The sequence below is a fragment of the Ranitomeya variabilis genome, chromosome 4 (assembly GCF_051348905.1).
Source record: "Ranitomeya variabilis isolate aRanVar5 chromosome 4, aRanVar5.hap1, whole genome shotgun sequence".
NCBI classification, from domain to species: Eukaryota; Metazoa; Chordata; class Amphibia; order Anura; family Dendrobatidae; genus Ranitomeya; species Ranitomeya variabilis.
Window position 1 is genome coordinate 300,526,944 of NC_135235.1, and position 19,859 is coordinate 300,546,802.

The window sequence follows — 19,859 nt, forward strand, 5'->3', positions numbered from 1 at the left end:
TGACATTTTCCGTGATTATTTGGATAAATTTATGATCGTGTATCTGGATGATATTCTGATTTTTTCGGATGACTGGGACTCTCATGTCCAGCAGGTCAGGAGGGTTTTTCAGGTTTTGCGGTCTAATTCCTTGTGTGTGAAGGGTTCTAAGTGCGTTTTTGGGGTTCAAAAGATTTCCTTCTTGGGATACATTTTTTCCCCCTCTTCCATCGAGATGGATCCTGTCAAGGTTCGGGCTATTTGTGATTGGACGCAACCCTCTTCTCTTAAGAGTCTTCAGAAATTTTTGGGCTTTGCTAACTTTTATCGTCGATTTATTGCTGGTTTTTCTGATGTTGTTAAACCATTGACTGATTTGACTAAGAAGGGTGCTGATGTTGCTGATTGGTCCCCTGCTGCTGTGGAGGCCTTTCGGGAGCTTAAGCGCCGCTTTTCTTCCGCCCCTGTGTTGCGTCAGCCTGATGTTGCTCTTCCTTTTCAGGTTGAGGTCGACGCTTCTGAAATCGGAGCTGGGGCGGTTTTGTCGCAAAGAAGTTCCGACTGCTCCGTGATGAAACCTTGTGCTTTTTTTTCTCGTAAATTTTCGCCCGCCGAGCGGAATTATGATATTGGGAATCGGGAGCTTTTGGCCATGAAGTGGGCTTTTGAGGAGTGGCGTCATTGGCTTGAGGGGGCTAGACATCAGGTGGTGGTATTGACCGACCACAAGAATTTGATTTATCTTGAGTCCGCCAGACGCCTGAATCCTAGACAGGCGCGCTGGTCGTTGTTTTTCTCTCGGTTTAATTTTGTGGTGTCATACCTACCGGGTTCTAAGAATGTTAAGGCGGATGCCCTTTCTAGGAGTTTTGAGCCTGACTCCCCTGGTAATTCTGAACCTACAGGTATCCTTAAGGATGGAGTGATATTGTCTGCCGTTTCTCCAGACCTGCGGCGGGCCTTGTAGGATTTTCAGGCGGATAGACCTGATCGTTGCCCACCTGGTAGACTGTTTGTTCCTGATGATTGGACCAGTAAAGTCATTTCTGAGGTTCATTCTTCTGCGTTGGCAGGTCATCCTGGAATCTTTGGTACCAGGGATTTGGTGGCAAGGTCCTTCTGGTGGCCTTCCCTGTCACGAGATGTACGAGGCTTTGTGCAGTCTTGTGACGTTTGTGCTCGGGCCAAGCCTTGTTGTTCTCGGGCTAGTGGATTGTTGTTGCCCTTGCCTATCCCGAAGAGGCCTTGGACGCACATCTCGATGGATTTTATTTCGGATCTTCCTGTTTCTCAGAAGATGTCTGTCATCTGGGTGGTGTGTGACCGTTTCTCTAAGATGGTCCATTTGGTTCCCCTGCCTAAGTTGCCTTCTTCTTCCGAGTTGGTTCCTCTGTTTTTTCAAAATGTGGTTCGTTTGCATGGTATTCCGGAGAATATCGTTTCTGACAGAGGAACCCAATTCGTGTCTAGATTTTGGCGGGCATTCTGTGCTAGGATGGGCATAGATTTGTCTTTCTCGTCTGCTTTCCATCCTCAGACTAATGGCCAGACCGAGCGGACGAATCAGACTTTGGAGACATATTTGAGGTGTTTTGTGTCTGCAGATCAGGATGATTGGGTTGCTTTTTTGCCTTTAGCGGAGTTTGCCCTCAATAATCGGGCCAGCTCTGCCACCTTGGTGTCTCCTTTTTTCTGTAATTCGGGGTTTCATCCTCGATTTTCCTCCGGTCAGGTGGAATCTTCGGATTGTCCTGGAGTGGATGCTGTGGTGGAGAGGTTGCATCAGATTTGGGGGCAGGTGGTGGACAATTAGAAGTTGTCCCAGGAGAAGACTCAGCTTTTTGCCAACCGCCGGCGTCGGGTTGGTCCTCGGCTTTGTGTCGGGGACTTGGTGTGGTTGTCTTCTCGTTTTGTCCCTATGAGGGTTTCTTCTCCTAAGTTTAAGCCTCGGTTCATCGGCCCGTACAAGATATTGGAGATTCTTAACCCTGTGTCCTTCCGTTTGGACCTCCCTGCATCTTTTTCTATTCATAATGTTTTTCATCGGTCATTGTTGCGCAGGTATGAGGTACCGGTTGTGCCTTCCGTTAAGCCTCCTGCTCCGGTGTTGGTTGAGGGCGAGTTGGAGTACGTTGTGGAAAAAATCTTGGACTCCCGTGTTTCCAGACGGAAACTCCAGTATCTGGTCAAATGGAAGGGATACGGTCAGGAGGATAATTCTTGGGTGACTGCCTCTGATGTTCATGCCTCCGATCTGGTCCGTGCCTTTCATAGGGCTCATCCTGATCGCCCTGGTGGTTCTGGTGAGGGTTCGGTGCCCCCTCCTTGAGGGGGGGGGTACTGTTGTGAAATTGGATTTTGGGCTCCCCCGGTGGCCACTGGTGGAATTGAACTTGTGTGCATCATCCCCTCTGTTCACCTGTTCCCATCAGGATGTGGGAGTCGCTATTTAACCTTGCTCCTCTGTCACTTCCATGCCGGTCAACATTGTAATCAGAAGCCTTTCTGTGCATGTTCCTGCTACCAGACAACTTCCAGCTAAGTCGTACTTTTGTCCTTGTTTGTTTTTTGCATTTTGTTCCAGTTCACAGCTGCAGTTTCGTTTCTGTGTCTGGAAAGCTCTTGTGATCTGAAATTGCCACTCTGATGTTATGAGTTAATACTAGAGTCTTAAAGTAATTTCAGGATGGTGTATTGATAGGGTTTTCAGCTGACCATGAAAGTACCCTTTCTGTCTTCCTGCTATCTAGTAAGCGGACCTCGATTTTGCTAAACCTATTTTCATACTACGTTTGTCATTTTCATCTTAAATCACCGCCAATATATGTGGGGGCCTCTGTCTGCCTTTCGGGGAAATTTCTCTAGAGGTGAGCCAGGACTATATTTTCCTCTGCCAGGATTAGTTAGTCCTCCGGCCGGCGCTGGGCGTCTAGGGATAAAACGCAGGCTACGCTACCCGGCTACTGTTAGTTGTGCGGCAGGTTTAGTTCATGGTCAGTTTAAGTTTCCATCCTTCCAAGAGCTAGTTCCTATGTATGCTGGGCTATGTTCTCTTGCCATTGAGAACCATAACACCCTGCCTTCTGCATGACATCCGACCATTTCTCCTGACATCCACAATATATGTAATGCAGAAGCCTGATGGGATGTTTAATAGCATCTGGAGGCCCATGAGGGTGCCCCAATTCAGATCTTTGCTATGAGACCCCTGGATTTCCATGTATGACCCTGGTTCCTAGTTTGAATACAAATATCCTATCATTTTGTGTATACAGCTCCCATGCAAAACTATGTGTCTATTTGTTACAAGCTATAAATAAACCCTAAAAATGAAAACAAGACATCAGCTCACAGGAGCATACTGGCAAAAATCTTGATTGTAGGTGCTTAGATTCTTTGAGGCCAGTACCCTCGAGTAAGTCAATAATAAATACAAAAGGGAGTAATGCAGCACCGAATTATATATTAGAAATCCAATTTATAAAAGAAAAATCAAAAAGTCATAGATACAAAAAAGGGAATCCAAAAACATTTTCACAACTAACGCGTTTCGGTCTGTAACAAGTCCTTACTCATAGTTCTAACTTTTCTATGTTCTCATCTTACTTTCCTCTTCTTAATAATCCATAAATAGAAAAGGAGAGGGACAACTTGTTGCCAGGATGCCCTTGTTACGAGGGATGGAAAAGAAGGCAATCTTTCTCATTTGTGTTCACCACATGGGAAGTAGAAGGAAATGGCTAAAAACTCACGTGAAGCATCTGCTATTCCAACGTCCCATGCTTAATTAACACTTTTGGACATATGTTTGCATCACTTACTTTTTTACACTAATAAATCTGTCTGCAATGTATGTGTCAAAAAAAGATAAAATGAGATTTCTGGTAGGATCATTCTTTTTAGTGTGGGTGTTCCATAAGATGCAGGTCATCAAGAAGGATTTCTAGCATGAAAACAGGGTCATGGTGATATTCTTACCCTTATGCTGGATTTTCATTTAATAATGTTAAAATAATTGTCTAAAATGATGTAGTTAATTGAACTAACAGAACTAACATCCAAGGATTATCATAACTTTGTACTCTTGACTTTTCCCTCACCAGGGTTGTCAACGTCCAGAAATTCCAGAACTGCCCATAAAATAGACCTGTCCATAAAAAGAAATTTATGACTCCCACAATTTTTTTTTAAGCTAAAGACACTCATCATTTTAAAGCTGACAGTGAATTCAGCTGCTGTCTTCATATCAGAATTATGGACTGCAGACATGTATCACTTATAATGATTTATTATGGTTTTCCAATGTGTCTGTAAAAATATGATCTGTGCGTAATTTTTTTCGCAAATTTTTATTGAAATTTTTAAAATGGAGGGCAAATACAATACACACGAACGAGTATTAATATTAAAAACATATATCCTAAAAAGGAATGGAAAGAGGGGAAGGAAGGGAAGTATGAATGGGGTAGTGTAAGGAAAAACTTTAGTAGGGCAAAAAAGGGAACAGGGTAAGGGAACAGAAGGAATAATCACAAATATGAAGACAGGAGGCGAAAGGACAAGAGTACATTGTATTACTAACTTGTGAGTAACAATTATTACAGTATTGTAGTAATTTACTTAGAATAATCTGTATTACAGAAGAGAAAAAGAGGCATGTTAGTAAAAAGAAACAAAAGGCAGGGCCGAAATACATCTATTCTGACTACATGGGGAAATGTTGGGTTTTGAGTTTCCATTGAGTGGACATAAATTTAAACCAAAAACATGCATATTGTTATATTGTTGTCCATTAGACAGAGATGTGTAACCAATTGTAATTTTTTGAAATGCTGTCTAAAAAAATAAAAAGTCAAGATAGCAACCCTATTCCTTACTCTGCCTGGACTCCTGACTCAACCTCTATTGTGGCTTCTTTACTGGTATTTCATCACTGAACTCCTTGGTCTGACCCATAGCTTCTTCCTGACTACCATTCTGTGCCTCTTCACTGCAGCATTTTGTTAACAACCAGTGACTATGTTGAAGAGGATCCAAGTGGTTAAGTCCAAACTTCTTGTTAGGGTCTCTCGCGAAGAACAGGTTTTAGAGTTAGACCGTAACTTAGTCAGTGCCAGATATATTGCATTGGAAGACTTCACTGTTCCAAGGTATAGTGGCATAATAATATCTAGTAAAGATATTGTTTTTTTAAAAAATAGGGTTTTTTTGCTACAGTACCCTTCCTTTAGAAAGTCTGATGTGCAACACAAGACCAGAGCAGTGTTTGAAGGAGACTGGCAGATTACTTATTTCAATAGCTAAGCCAGCACCATCTGTGATGTGTCTGGGTTCAAACTCTTGCTCCTGTGCTTTGTGGTTGGCTTCTCTCTCCACTGAAACACAGCAGATACACCTTCTCTCTGGGTGATAAGTTTCTGTTATCCTTGCTTCAGTCTTTTTAGGTTGACAGGTGTTTTCATTTACTCATTTGTCTGCCCTATCATCTTTTGGGTGCTGCTTAATATATTTTCCTCATGCTGGTATTTCCTGCTGGTGATAGTCTCATTTGAATGACCAGCCATACTGCTGTAGTTTAATCCAGTGAGTGAAAGACCAGCTAGGTTTTAACTCACTGCTGTTTATATTCTTTACCCTGCACCTATCTTCCGTTTCTTTTTAGGAAGCAGGAGGCATATTCTCTAACAGTATGTACTTAATACTTTATTTTATATTTTGTGGTTTGTTTTACTCACTCTGGGATCTCTTTCTATTTCTGTACACTTTTCCTTCTGTGGGTAATTCACACTCTGCTCTGCCATTCGGTTCTTTAGGAGGAACGTGAAGCCGTTTGACTGCCTTTCAGGGAGCATAAATCTGAGTTGCCATTGTTTAGTCTGTGGTTAGGGCTATCTCAGCTTACGCACTATGGACTGTGTTGTCGGGATCTCTAGTCTGTACAGAAACCGGCAGGGTCAGTTGCAGTTTTTAGTGTATCTATTTTCCCTAGTGAGTTACCGCACTATCATAACACCATTTTTGTCAAATCTATTGTAAAGACAGAGAAGGGGGTTAGACTAGCCAGACAAGCTCTCTAGGGACATCTTGTGGTGAAAACAACTTTGGAATCATGATTTTCTGCTAGAAATTGCAGAATGGTTTATATTGGATTGAACCAGTCATATGCTGCCTTTGCCATTAAACATATCTGAAAATATACAGTAGAGTATTGCTTTGAATATGGCATATATCTATACATAGAGTAGCCGTCCTGCCTATAGAGTAGACTATGCTCACACTTCCACGCTTGTAACCCAGTAACAGCTGTGCAGCTGAATGAACCATATTTACTGTTTGTGCATAAGCCAATATTCGATTTGGATGGAGAAGAAATCATCACTGTGCAGTAGCCAAAATGTTCAATTAATTTCTCAGCAAAAAACATCTTTGAAAATCCCAGTAAACAATTGTTGGATATTTCAATGTAGAACTAATTGCATTACGTAATTATATACATATATTTGCATTTGTAACATCAGGTGTACAGAACAAATGGCCGAGTATTAGCTACTGTAACATCTTATAGGACTGTTTATGTAAAGACTGATAGCATACATCTACTATATAATTGTCTAAGGTCCACTTCCATCTTTCTGTCTGTCCTTCTGTCTTTCTTTCTGTCACGAAAATCCCAAGTCGCTGATTGGTCATGGCAAAAAGGCCACGACCAATCAGCGACGGGCACAGTCCAGTGGCAAAATGGCCGCTCCTTAGGCTAGGTTCACATTGCGTTAGTGGGTGATCGCTAACGGACAGCGTTGCACAGCGAAAATGTCGCAATTAACGCCGTGCAACGGGTCCGTTAGTGCACCGATTGACAGCAATGTAAATTTCGCCTGCAGCGCATCACTAGCGCGTGCCTTTTTCGGCTCGCGCTAGTGATGTGCCGTTCTTCTGTGACGCGCCTCAGACGCTGCTTGCAGCGTCCGTGGCGCGCCCGAGGTCCGTTCCCTGCTCTCGCAGATCGGGGATCTGCGAGAGCGGGGACGTTAACGCGACCCCTGAACGCGGCCCCTAAATAAACATTGCGTTAGCGCAATCCGCTAGTGCTAGCGCTAAACGGATTGCCCTAACACAATGTGAACCTAGCCTAACTCCCCGCAGTAAGTGCCCGCTCCATAGTCACCCCCCCAGTCAGCGCTCACACAGGGTTATTGGCAGCGTTAACGGACCGTGTTATGCTGCGGTGTAACACAGTCGGTTAACGCTGCTATTAACCCTGCGTGACCAACTTTTTACTATTGATGCTGCCTATGCGGCATCAACAGTAAAAAGATCTAATGTTAAAAATAATTTAAAAAATCATTATATACTCACCTTCCGTGGGCCCCCGGATCCAGCCAAGGCATTTCCCGCTCCCCGCGACGTTCCGGTGACCGCTCCATGCATTGTGGTCTCGCGAAATGATGACGTAGCAGTCTCACGAGACCGCTACGTCATCATCTCGCGAGACCGCAATGCACTCTTGGGACCGGAGCATCGCGAGGAGCATCAGTAAACTCCTTGGCTCTATTCGGGGGCTCCGAAAGGTGAGTATATAACTATTTATTATTTTAATTATTTTTTTAACAGGGATATGGTGCCTTCATTGCTATATACTACGTGGACTGTGTTAGATACTGCGTGGGCTGTGTTATATACTACATCTCTGTGCTATATACTATATGGGCTGTGCTATATACTACGTGGCTGTGGTATATATTACGTGGCTGGTCAATATACTACATTGCTGTGCTCTATACTACGTGGCCTGGGTTATATACTGCATGGGCAGTGCTATATACTACGTCTCTGTGCTATATACTACGTGGCGGTGCTATATACTACGTCTCTGTGCTATATACTACGTGGCTGTGCTATATACGTGGGCTGTGCTATATACTACGTGGGCAGTGTTATATACTACGTGGGCAGTGTTATATACTACGTGTCTGTGCTATATAATACGTGGCTGGGCAATATACTACGTGGCTGTGCTATATACAACGTGGCTGTAAACTACATACATATTCTAGAATACCCAATGCGTTAGAATTGGGCCACCATCTTGTTGTATAATAAATGGCTTTAAATATGGCAAAATAATTAAGTGTTAAATAGTTTACCTTGTATTAGTGCTTAATGCTCAGTGCCAATATGACAGTGTCCCTATGACTTTCTGTTCTGCATTATGGATAGATGATTCCAAAGGGTCACCACCGATGTCCTTCATGGTCAGGATCATAGCGTAATTAATGCAGGTGCTGACTGTGGTCTCCATTTAATAATTATATTCATACAGTGTAGCTCTAAGCTATAACCACACTGATGGAGGCAGACACATGAAGACCCTGTACAAGAACAATATATGGGCCCTATGCAGTCCAGTAGCTCATCATAATGCACAATTCCACCTGCTTGGAAGTAGACGTGAGTTCCCTTAACTCTTGGGCCCCTGTGTGGCTGCATATGTTGCACCAATGATATGTCCGCCCCTGCCACAAACATTACTAGTAAAATGTTCTGACATTTATGTAATGCTAATTCTGTTACATGTTACTGTCTGATTAACATCTTAGATAGTATTTTGTAACCAGCGGTTCCTTAAAGAAGCCCTCCTCCCATCAAGGTTTGATCCTCTTACTATATTGCAGTCCTCATATTATACAGCACTGTGTACATACATTTGCTCATTTTGCCTTTCAACCCGGTTTCTTCTCTTTTCCATTCAGTCAATGACATCCTGTGATTAACAACAAACGAGCTAAATCCTTCTAAGTCTACGTTCACATTTGCGGTCTGCGCCGCAGCGTCGCCGCATGCGTCATGCGCCCCTATATTTAACATGGGGGCGCATGGACATGCGTTGCACTTGCGTTTTGCGACGCATGCGTCACTGCGGCGCATGTGTCCGGGCGCAGAGGACGCAGCAAGTTGCATTTTTGCTGCGTCCAAAATCAACCAAAAAAAGGACGCATGCGTCGCAAAACGCAGCATTTTGCATGCGTTTTGCTGCGTTTTTGTTTGCGTTGTGCGTTGCGTCACCGACGCTGTGGCGCACAACGCAAATGTGAACATAGCCTAAGCTCTATGTAGAAACAGGATGTCTCTTTTCCCTGCAAACTGGATCCATCAAATTCGGCTGATGTTAGTCTAAAGGTACCTTCACACTGAACGATATCGCTAGCGATCCGTGACGTTGCAGCGTCCTGGCTAGCGATATCGTTGAGTTTGACAGGCAGCAGCGATCAGGATCCTGCTGTGACATCGTTGGTCGGAGCAGAAAGGCCAGAACTTTATTTCGTCACTGGATCTCCCGTAGACATCGCTGAATCGGCGTGTGTGACGCCGATTCAGCGATGTCTTCACTGGTAACCAGGGTAACCATCGGGTTACTAAGCGCAGGGCCGCGCTTAGTAACCCAATGTTTACCCTGGTTACCAGCATAAACGTAAAAAAAACCAAACACTACATACTTACATTCCGGTGTCTGTCCCCCGGCGCTGTGCTTCTCTGCACTGTGAGCGCCGGCCGGCCGTAAAACAGAGCACAGCGGTGACGTCACCGCTGTGCTTTCCGGCTGGCGCTTACACAGTGCAGAGAAGCACAGCGCCGGGGGACAGACACCGGAATGTAAGTATGTAGTGTTTGGTTTTTTTTACGTTTACGCTGGTAACCAGGGTAAACATCGGGTTACTAAGCGCGGCCCTGCGCTTAGTAACCCGATGTTTACCCTGGTTACCCGGGGACTTCGGCATCGTTGGTCGCTGGAGAGCTGTCTGTGTGACAGCTCTCCAGCGACCACACAGCGATGCTGCAGCGATCGGGATCGTTGTCTAGATCGCTGCAGCGTCGCTAAATGTGACGGTACCTTAATGTGAATGGAGGGCTTAACATGGAGCGCAGGCACTGGTACTTCTACTTTAGTATTACCCCACAAACATTGGGGAAGATTAATCAATACTGTTTAGTTCTTAGACAATGCAAACTTACACCAGACTGTTTCCGGATACTCCAGATTTATCAAGCACCTGTATCCCCTATGATAAATCTTGCATATTTTAAGGCTGTCTAGTCCAAGTTTCCACCACTATTTAGTAATTCCTAACAGAAATGGGAACCATAATACTGGCTCAAGTTTGATACATTTTTCAACCTAAAAGCACCACAATTCTGGTATAATTCGCCCCTAAAAATGTCTTTCATGACCATATTTTTGATATTTTGTGTTCTAGACATATTTTACTTGTCCAACCAGGTAGCATGGTCTGAGGAAAAAATCTCAGCATGCGCAATTTGTTTAAATAAATCGAATCTCACTCAGACATGCGAGTCAATGAGTCCATGGAAAAAATCAGACCACACCACACTCGAATGACATCCAAGTGTGGTCCAATTTTCACGGACTGACAGAATGGACAAGATGGACAAATTTAATTTTCATCTTCTCCTCTTCCGAGAAAATTGGATCACACTCTGATGACACGCTGATCAAACTCTGACCAGGGTTTGATTAGAGTGTGTTTAGCATAATCAGACCAAGAAAATACTTTTGTCTGACCTTAGCCTTACTTTGGGCTGTTTGGGGGCTGAGGCAGAAGCTGTGAAATCCTGTTTCCTGAGCTGCACCTCTCTCGGGGTAATTTTTGAACAATCAATAGGGGTCTTAGTGACCAGATCCCCACTGACCTGCTTGTATTTATTAGAGCAGTGAAATACGATAAATACATTAGAAATTTAGCCAATCTTTAAAATTGCTTTAATTTGTTAGGCAGCTTGAAAATAAGCAAGTTTGCATTTAGCTTGTTTTTTCTGTTTGCTTCCATTCTCCTGCAATGAGAGCTTTTATATTTCAGAGTGTACAGCTGGTTTCCATGGAGCTCAGCCACTAGTGCGCAGTTGTTACATTACAGGAGATAAGTTAAGTTAACTCTTAACATGCCAGTCAGCTCACTCCAGCCCATTGTTTCCTACACAACAGCTAACTGCTCATCTCCCTCTACCTCATCAACAGCAACTGCCTGAACTGCTGTTATATATCTTGCTCTTATCAATCCTGAAGAATCCAAATCCCTGGCACCCAGCATCAGGGCTCTCGCCATGTGGTGTGGAGCTTTGTGCCTCTTATCTCTATATGTAAATATAGGGATAATTGTGTAGACTCAGAAAAAAAACACTGATTATTGTGATTAATGAATATGTTCCACCAGAACATATGTTGCACTTTATAGTTCTACAACATACTACAGCTGTGCTCACAAAAACTGTCACTCAAAGAGAAGTGCGCCCTGCAAGAATCCAGGAAGTTAGGTGACTGCTTAGCTCTGAGCTGACAACTTGAGAATAACCCTTTAAAGGGAATCTGTCACCCCAATTTTCGCCTATAAGCCAAGACCACCGGCATCACGGGCTTATCTACAGCATTCTGTAATGCTGCAGATCAGCCCCCGATGTAACCTGAAAGATAAGAAAACCGAGTTAGATTATACTCACCCAGTGGCAGTCCCGCTGAGGTCTGGGTCCGATGGGCGTCGCGGTCCAGGTCCAGCACCTTCCATCTTCATGCAATGACGTCCTCTTCCTTTCTTCCTGTCGTGGCTCCTGCACAGGCGTACTTTATCTGCCCTGTTGAGGGCAGAGCAAAGTACTGCAGTATTTTTATGGTACAAAAAAACAGTAAATTTTCAATAAACCTATGTTAATTTAGCGAGGTGAAGGAAGAAGGATATGGTCTGGCACAATCATCCAGATAAAAGGTAGAAATGTATTAAGTTGTGCCGGACAATATCCTTCTTCCTTCACCTTATCTTGGCTGTGCTCACCAGCAGGATCGACACCCACAGGAGGAATCCCTACCTCAGTCCATCTACAATACAGCGTGGTGAGCTCCCAACCTACCCCCACTCATTCTCTATGTTAATTTAGCCCTGAACCTCAGACTAAATTTACAAATGAATTAACAAGGCATTTAACAATGGCAGAATTTCTGTTTACCTTCAGTCCAACACCAAAAAATGAACACACTACATTATATGGACCCAAAATGATGCTATTGACAATAAAAATGATTCCCAGGAAAAACAAAAAAACACACAAAAAATCAGAAAATAAAAACGTGACAATGACAAAAATTGATGGGTCTTTAACCCCTTCACCCCCAAGGGTGGTTTGCACGTTAATGACCGGGCCAATTTTTACAATTCTGACCACTGTCCCTTTATGAGGTTATAACTCTGGAACGCTTCAACGGATCTTGGCGATTCTGACATTGTTTTCTCGTGACATATTGTACTTCATGATAGTGGTAAAATTTCTTTGATATAACTTGCATTTATTTGTGAAAAAAACGAATATTTGGCGAAAATTTTGAAAAATTCGCAATTTTCCAACTTTGAATTTTTATGCCCTTAAACCACAGACATATGTCACGCAAAATACTTAATAAGTAACATTTCCCACATGTCTACTTTACATCAGCACAATTTTGGAACCAAAATTTTTTTTGTGACGGAGTTATAAGGGTTAAAAGTTGACCAGCAATTTCTCATTTTTACAACACCATTTTTTTTTAGGGACCACATCTCATTTGAAGTCATTTTGAGGGGTCTATATGATAGAAAACACCCAAGTGTGACACCATTCTAAAAACTGCACCCCTCAAGGTACTCAAAACCACTTTCAAGAAGTTTATTAACCCTTCAGGTGTTTCACAGGAATTTTTGGAATGTTTAAATAAAAATAAACATTTAACTTTTTTTCACACAAAATTTATTTCAGCTCCAATTTGTTTTATTTTACCAAGGGTAACAGGAGAAAATAGACCCCAAAATTTGTTGTACAATTTGTCCTGAGTAGGGTTGAGCGACCTTTACTTTTATAGGATTGGGTCGGGTTTCACGAAACCCGACTTTTTCAAAAGTCGGGTCGAGTGAAATCAGCCGATCCTATAAAAAAGCCGGGGTCGGGGTCGGCCGAAACTCGAAACCCAATGCAGTGCATTGGGTTTCCAATGGTTCCCAGGGTCTGAAGGAGCGGAAACTCTCCTTCAGGCCCTGGGATCCATATTTAAGTGTAAAATAAAGAATTAAAATAAAAAATATCGCTATACTTACACTCTGATGCGCCCTGGTACTAAGCGGGAACCTTCCTTCCTTAGACTCAGCCTTCCAGGACCTTGCGGTGACGTCGCAGGGACGTTGCGGCTTGTGATTGGTCGCGCGGCCGTCCATGTGACCGCTTGCGCGACCAATCACAAGCCGCGACGTCACCGTGACGTCACCGAAGGTCCTGGAAGGGCTGATTCTTAGGAAGGAAGGCTGCCGGAAAGAAGCCGAGGGTGAGTATATTCCTATTAGGTATATACTCACCCTCGGACATGCCCTGCTTCTTTCCGGCAGCCTTCCTTCCTAAGAATCAGCCCTTCCAGGACCTTCGGTGACGTCACGGTTACGTCGCGGCTTGTGATTGGTCGCGCGGCCGCCCATGTGACCGCTCGCGCGACCAATCACAAGCCGCGACGTCCCCGCGATGTCACCGCAAGGTCCTGGAAGGCTGATTCTAAGGAAGGAAGGTTCCCGCTTAGTACCAGGGCGCATCAGAGTGTAAGTATAGCGATATTTTTTATTTTAATTCTTTATTTTACACTTAAATCTGAATTCCGATACCAATTCCCGATATCTTAAACATATCGGGAATCGGTATCGGAATTCCGATTCCAGATTCAGAAGATCGCCGACTTCATGGCCGACCCCACACAGGGGTCGGGTCAGGTTTCATGAAACCCGACTTTGCCAAAAGTCGGCGACTTCTGAAAATTGCCGACCCGTTTCGCTCAACCCTAGTCCTGAGTACGCTGATACCCCATATGTGGGGGTAAACCACTGTTTGGGCGCATGGCAGAGCTCGGAAGGAAAGGAGCGCCATTTGACTTTTCAATGCAAAATTGACTGGAATTGAGATGGGACGCCATGTTGCATTTGGAGAGCCCTTGATGTGCCTAAACATTGAAACCCCCCACAAGTGACACCATTTTGGAAAGTTGACCCCCTAAGGATCTTATCTAGATGTGTGGTGAGCACTTTGACCCAACAAGTGCTTCACAGAAGTTTATAATGCAGAGCCGTAAAAATAAAAAATCATATTTTTTCACAAAAATGAACTTTTCGCCCCCAATTTTTTATTTTCCCAAGGGTAAGAGAAGAAATTGGACCCCAAAAATTGTTGTGCAATTTGTCCTGAGTACGCTGATACCCCATATGTGGGTGTAAACCATTGTTTGGGCGCAGGGCAGAGCTCGGAAGGGAAGGAGCGCCATTTGACTTTTCAATGCAAAATTGACTGGAATTGAGATGGGACGCCATGTTGCGTTTGGAGAGCCCCTGATGTGCCTAAACATTGAAACCCCCCACAAGTGACACCATTTTGGAAAGTAGACCCCTTAAGGAACTTATCTAGATGTGTGTTGAGCACTTTGACCCAACAAGTGCTTCACAGAAGTTTATAATGCAGAGCCGTAAAAATAAAAAATTATATTTTTTCACAAAAATGATCTTTTCGCCCCCATTTTTTTATTTCCCCAAGGGTAAGAGAAGAATTTAGACCACAAAAGTTGTTGTGCAATTTGTCCTGAGTACGACGATACCCCATATGTGGGGGTAAACCACTGTTTGGGCGCATAGCAGAGCTCGGAAGGGAAGGAGCGCTATTTTACTTTTCAATGCAAAATTGACTGGAATTAAGATGGGATGCCATGTTGCGTTTGGAGAGCCCCTGATGTGCCTAAACATTAAAAACCCCCACAAGTGACACCATTTTGGAAAGTAGACCCCCTAAGGAACTTATCTAGATGTGTTTTGATAGCTTTGAACCCCCAAGTGTTTCACTACAGTCTATAACGCAGAGCCGTGAAAATAAAAATTCTTTTTTTTTTCACAAAAAATGATTTTAGCCCCCAGTTTTGTATTTTCACAAGGGTATCAGGATAAATTGGACCCCAAACGTTGTTGTCCAATTTGTCCTGAGTACGCTGATACCCCATATGTGGGGGGGAACCACTGTTTGGGCGCATGACAGAGCTCGGAGGGGAAGGAGCGCCATTTGGAATGCAGACTTAAATGGATTGGTCTGCAGGCGTCACGTTGCATTTGCAGAGCCCCTGATGTACCCAAACAGTACAAACCCCCCACAAGTGACCCCATATCGGTAACTAGACCCCCCAAGGAACTTATCTAGATGTGTTGTGAGAACTTTGAACCCCCAAGTGTTTCACTACAGTTTACAACGCAGAGCCGTGAAAATAAAAAATCCTTTTTTTCACACAAAACTTATTTTTTGGCCCCCAGTTTTGTATTTTCCCAATGGTAGCAGGATAAATTGGACCCCAAAAGATGATGTCCAATTTGTCCTGAGTACGCTGATACCCCATATGTTGGGGTAAACCCCTGTTTGGGCACACGGGAGAGCTCTGAAGGGAAGGAGCACTGTTTTCCTTTTTCAATGCAGAATTGGCTGGAATTCAGATTGGATGCCATGTCCCGTTTGGAGAGCCCCTGATGTGCCTAAACAGTGGAAACCCCCCAATTATAACTGAAACCCTAATCCAAACACACCCCTTACCCTAATCCCATCAGTAACCCTAACCACTCCTCTAACCCAGACACACCCAACCCTATTCCCAACCGTAAATGTAATCCAAACCCTAACCCTATCTTTAGCCCCAACCCTAACTGTAGCCCCAACCCTAGCCCCAACCCTAGCCCTAACCCTAGCCCTAACCCTAGCAATTACCCTAGCCCTATCACTAGCCCTAACACTAGCCGTAACACTAGCCCTAACCCTAGCCCTAACCCTAGCCCCAACCCTAGCCCCAACCCTAGCCCCAACCCTAGCCCTAACCCTAACCCTAGCCACAACCCTAGCCCTAACCCTAGCCCTAACCCTAGCCCAAACCCTAGCCCTAACCCTAACCCTAGCCCTAACCCTAGCCCTAACCCTTGCCCTAACCCGAACCCTAGCCCTAACTCTAGTCCTAACTCTAGCCCTAACCCTAACCCTAACCCTAATGGGAAAATGGAAATAAATACATTTTTTATTTTTTTTATTTTTCCCTAACTAAGGGGGTGATGAAGGGGGGTTTGATTTACTTTTATAGCGGGTTATTTAGCGGATTTTATGATTGGCAGCTGTCACACACTGAAAGACGCTTTTCATTGCAAAAAATATTTTTTGCATTACCACATTTTGAGAGCTGTAATTTTTCCATATTTGAGTCCACAGAGTCATGTGAGATCTTGTTTTTTGCGGGACGAGTTGACGTTTTTATTGGTAACATTTTCGGACACGTGACATTTTTTGATCGCTTTTTATTCCGATTTTTGTGAGGCAGAGTGATCAAAAACCAGCTATTCATGAATTTCTTTTAGGGGAGGCGTTTATCCCGTTCCGCGTTTGGTAAAATTGATAAAGCAGTTTTATTCGTCGGGTCAGTACGATTACAGCGATATCTCATTTATATCATTTTTTTTATGTTTTGGCGCTTTTATACGATAAAAACTATTTTATAGAAAAAATAATTATTTTGGTATCGCTTTATTCTCAGGACTATAACTTTTTTATTCTTTTGCTGATGATGCTGTATGGTGGCTCGTTTTTTGCGGGACAAGATGACGTTTTCAGTGGTACCATGGCTATTTATATCAGTCTTTTTGTTCGCGTGTTATTCCACTTTTTGTTCAGCGGTATGATAATAAAGCGTTGTTTTTTGCCTCGTTTTTTTTTTTTTTCTTACGGTGTTTACTGAAGGGGTTAACTAGTGGGACAGTTTTATAGGTTGGGTCGTTACGGACGCGGTGATACTAAATATGTGTACTTTTATTGTTTTTTTAATTTTATTTAGCTAAAGAAATGTATTTATGGGAATAAAATTTTTTTTTTTTCTTTATTTAGGATTTTTTTTATTTTTTTTTTTACACACATGTGGGGAATTTTTTTTTTACTTTTTTACTTTGTCCCAGGGGGGGACATCACAGATCATTGATCTGGCAGTGTGCACAGCACTCTACCAGATCTGCGATCTGCTGTGCAGGGCTGCAGGCTTACCAAGTGTCTGCTCTGAGCAGGCACTCGGTAAGCCACCTCCCTCCCTGCAGGACCCGGATGCCGCGGCCATCTTGGATCCGGGACCTGCGGCAAGGAGGGAGGTAGGAGACCCTCGGAGCAACGCGATCACATCGCGTTGCTCCGGGGGTCTCAGGGAAGCCCGCAGGGAGCCCCATCCCTGCGCGATGCTTCCCTATACCGCCGGTACACCGCGATCATGTTTGATCGCGGTGTGCCGGGGGTTAATGTGCCGGTAGCGGTCCGTGACCGCTCCTGGCACATAGTGCCGGATGTCAGCTGCGATATGCAGCTGACACCCGGCCGCGATCGGCCGCGCTCCCCCCGTGAGCGCGGCCGATTGCGTATGACGTACTATCCCATCGGTGGTCATACGGGCCCACCCCACCTCGACGGGATAGTACGTCAGATGTCAGAAAGGGGTTAACCCCTTCATGACCTTGGGATTTTCCATTTTTCCGTGTTCGTTTTTCGCTACCCTCCTTCCCAGAGCCATAACTTTTTTTATTTTTCCGTCAATATGGCCATGTGAGGGCTTATTTCTTGCGAAAGAAGTTGTACTTTTGAACGACATCATTGGTTTTAGCATGTTGTGTACTAGAAAACGGGAAAAAAATTCCAAGTGAGGTGAAATTGCAAAAAAAGTGCAGTCCGACACTTGTTTTTTGTTTGGCTTTTTTGCTAGGTTCACTAAATGCTAAAACTGACCTGCCGTTATGATTCATTCTCCAGGTCAGTACGAGTTCATAGACACCAAACATGACTAGGTTATTTTTTATCTAAGTGGTGAAAAGAAATTCCAAACTTTGCTAAAAAAAAAAAAAAAAGTGCCATATTCTGATACTCGTAGCGTCTCCAATTTTCATGATCTGGGGTCAGTTGAGAGCTTATTTTTTGCGTGCCGAGCTAGCATTTTTAATGATACCATTGTGGTGCAGATACGTTCTTTTGATCACCTGTTATTGCATTTTAATGCAATGTCGTGGCGACCAAAAAAACGTAATTCTGGCGTTTAGAATTTTTTTTCTCACTACGCCGTTTAGCGATCAGGTTAATGCTTTTTTTTATTGATAGATCAGGCAATTCTGAACGCGGCGATACCAAATATGTGTAGGTTTGATTTTTTTTATTGATTTATTTTGAATGGGGAGAAAGGGGGGTGATTTAAACTTTTATGTTTTTTTTATTTTTTTCACATTTTTTTTTACTTTTTTTTACTTTTGCCATGCTTCAATAGCCTCCATAGGAGGCTAGAAGCTGGCACAACTCAATCGCCTCTGCTACATAGCAGCGATCATCAGATCGCTGCTATGCAGCAGAAATGCAGGTGTGCTATGAGCGCTGACCACAGGGTGGCACTTACAGCTACCGGCGATCAGTAACCATAGAGGTCTCAAGGACCTCTATGGTTACTATTCAGATGCATCGTCGACCCCCGATCATGTGACGGGGGTCGGCGATGCGCTCATTTCCGGCCGCACGGAAGCGCCGGTTAAATGCCGCTGTCAGCGTTTGACAGCGGCATTTAACTAGTTAATAGTGGCGGGTGAATCGCGATTTCACCCGCCGCTATTGCGGGCACATGTCAGCTGTTCAAAACAGCTGACATGTCCCGGCTTTGATGCGGGCTCACCGCCGGAGCCTGCATCAAAGCGGGGGTTCTGACCTCGGACGTACTATCCCGTCCGAGGTCAGAAAGGAGTTAAAGCACCATTCCAGCATCACATGTTTGTAACAATCCATTAAAGGGTTTTACTGTAAAACGTTCCACTATCAGGTAACGTAAAGCTGACGCTTAAATAAGATTGAATTAGACAAGTAAATTAAATTACAGAGAATAAGAAAACCAGAACTCTGCTTCATGTTAAGTTAGTTAGGAGAATTTGCAGTAACGTCTTCCCACAGGCGGCTGCTGAAGAGCCTTTTTAAAAAAAAAAAAACATTTTAGCTGAACCTATCTTGTATAATTTGAATGATTGCCTACCCATGGATAGCCTGTAATTATCATTAAAGGCCCATTGTGCTATCGGTGATTACATGTAGCCTTTCTGTGTCAAGCTCCCATAAGAGAGCTGTTTATATTTACTAATCATAGCTCAAGAGGGAAATGGAAGACCCCATTGACTGCAATGCTTTTTATAGATCCATGGATATATTGATTTATTATACAGCATCATTTAGCTAAGACTTAAAACAGTGATTAGCACTTGAGAAAGATATGCTGCACGTTTTGCTAAAAAAATGCATTTTCATGATATATGATTTTTATTATGTGCTAAATATCACTGTAAGAAAGTTATTAATATAACATTATTTTCACGTATGCCGCACAATTAGTGGAGAAACAATACTATACACTGATATATACTGTATACTTTGCTAAATTGTGCCATATATTTCCCATGCAGAGACAAATTAATGCCTGACTATGTATCACATGTTATGGCAAGACACTTTTCTCCATATTGGCTAAAAAAGGGGGTACTGACTTAAGAATAAATTGCCATGGTGCCCATATGCCTTATGAAGAATGGGTTGTCTTGATGTGGAGTTCCCATAGACAGGTTGGTCTCATGTATAATAAAATCTGTAAAATATCATGCATTCGCTTCCCAAGCACTATGCTGCAGTGTTATTTCAATGTCTATTTCATGCTGCATTAGAAGCTGCTTTCAACTGCTGCTCAGCAAAGATCTGTCCATTGTATTCAAACAGTGGTTGTATGGTGCTTTTCCTGTCTGTGTACA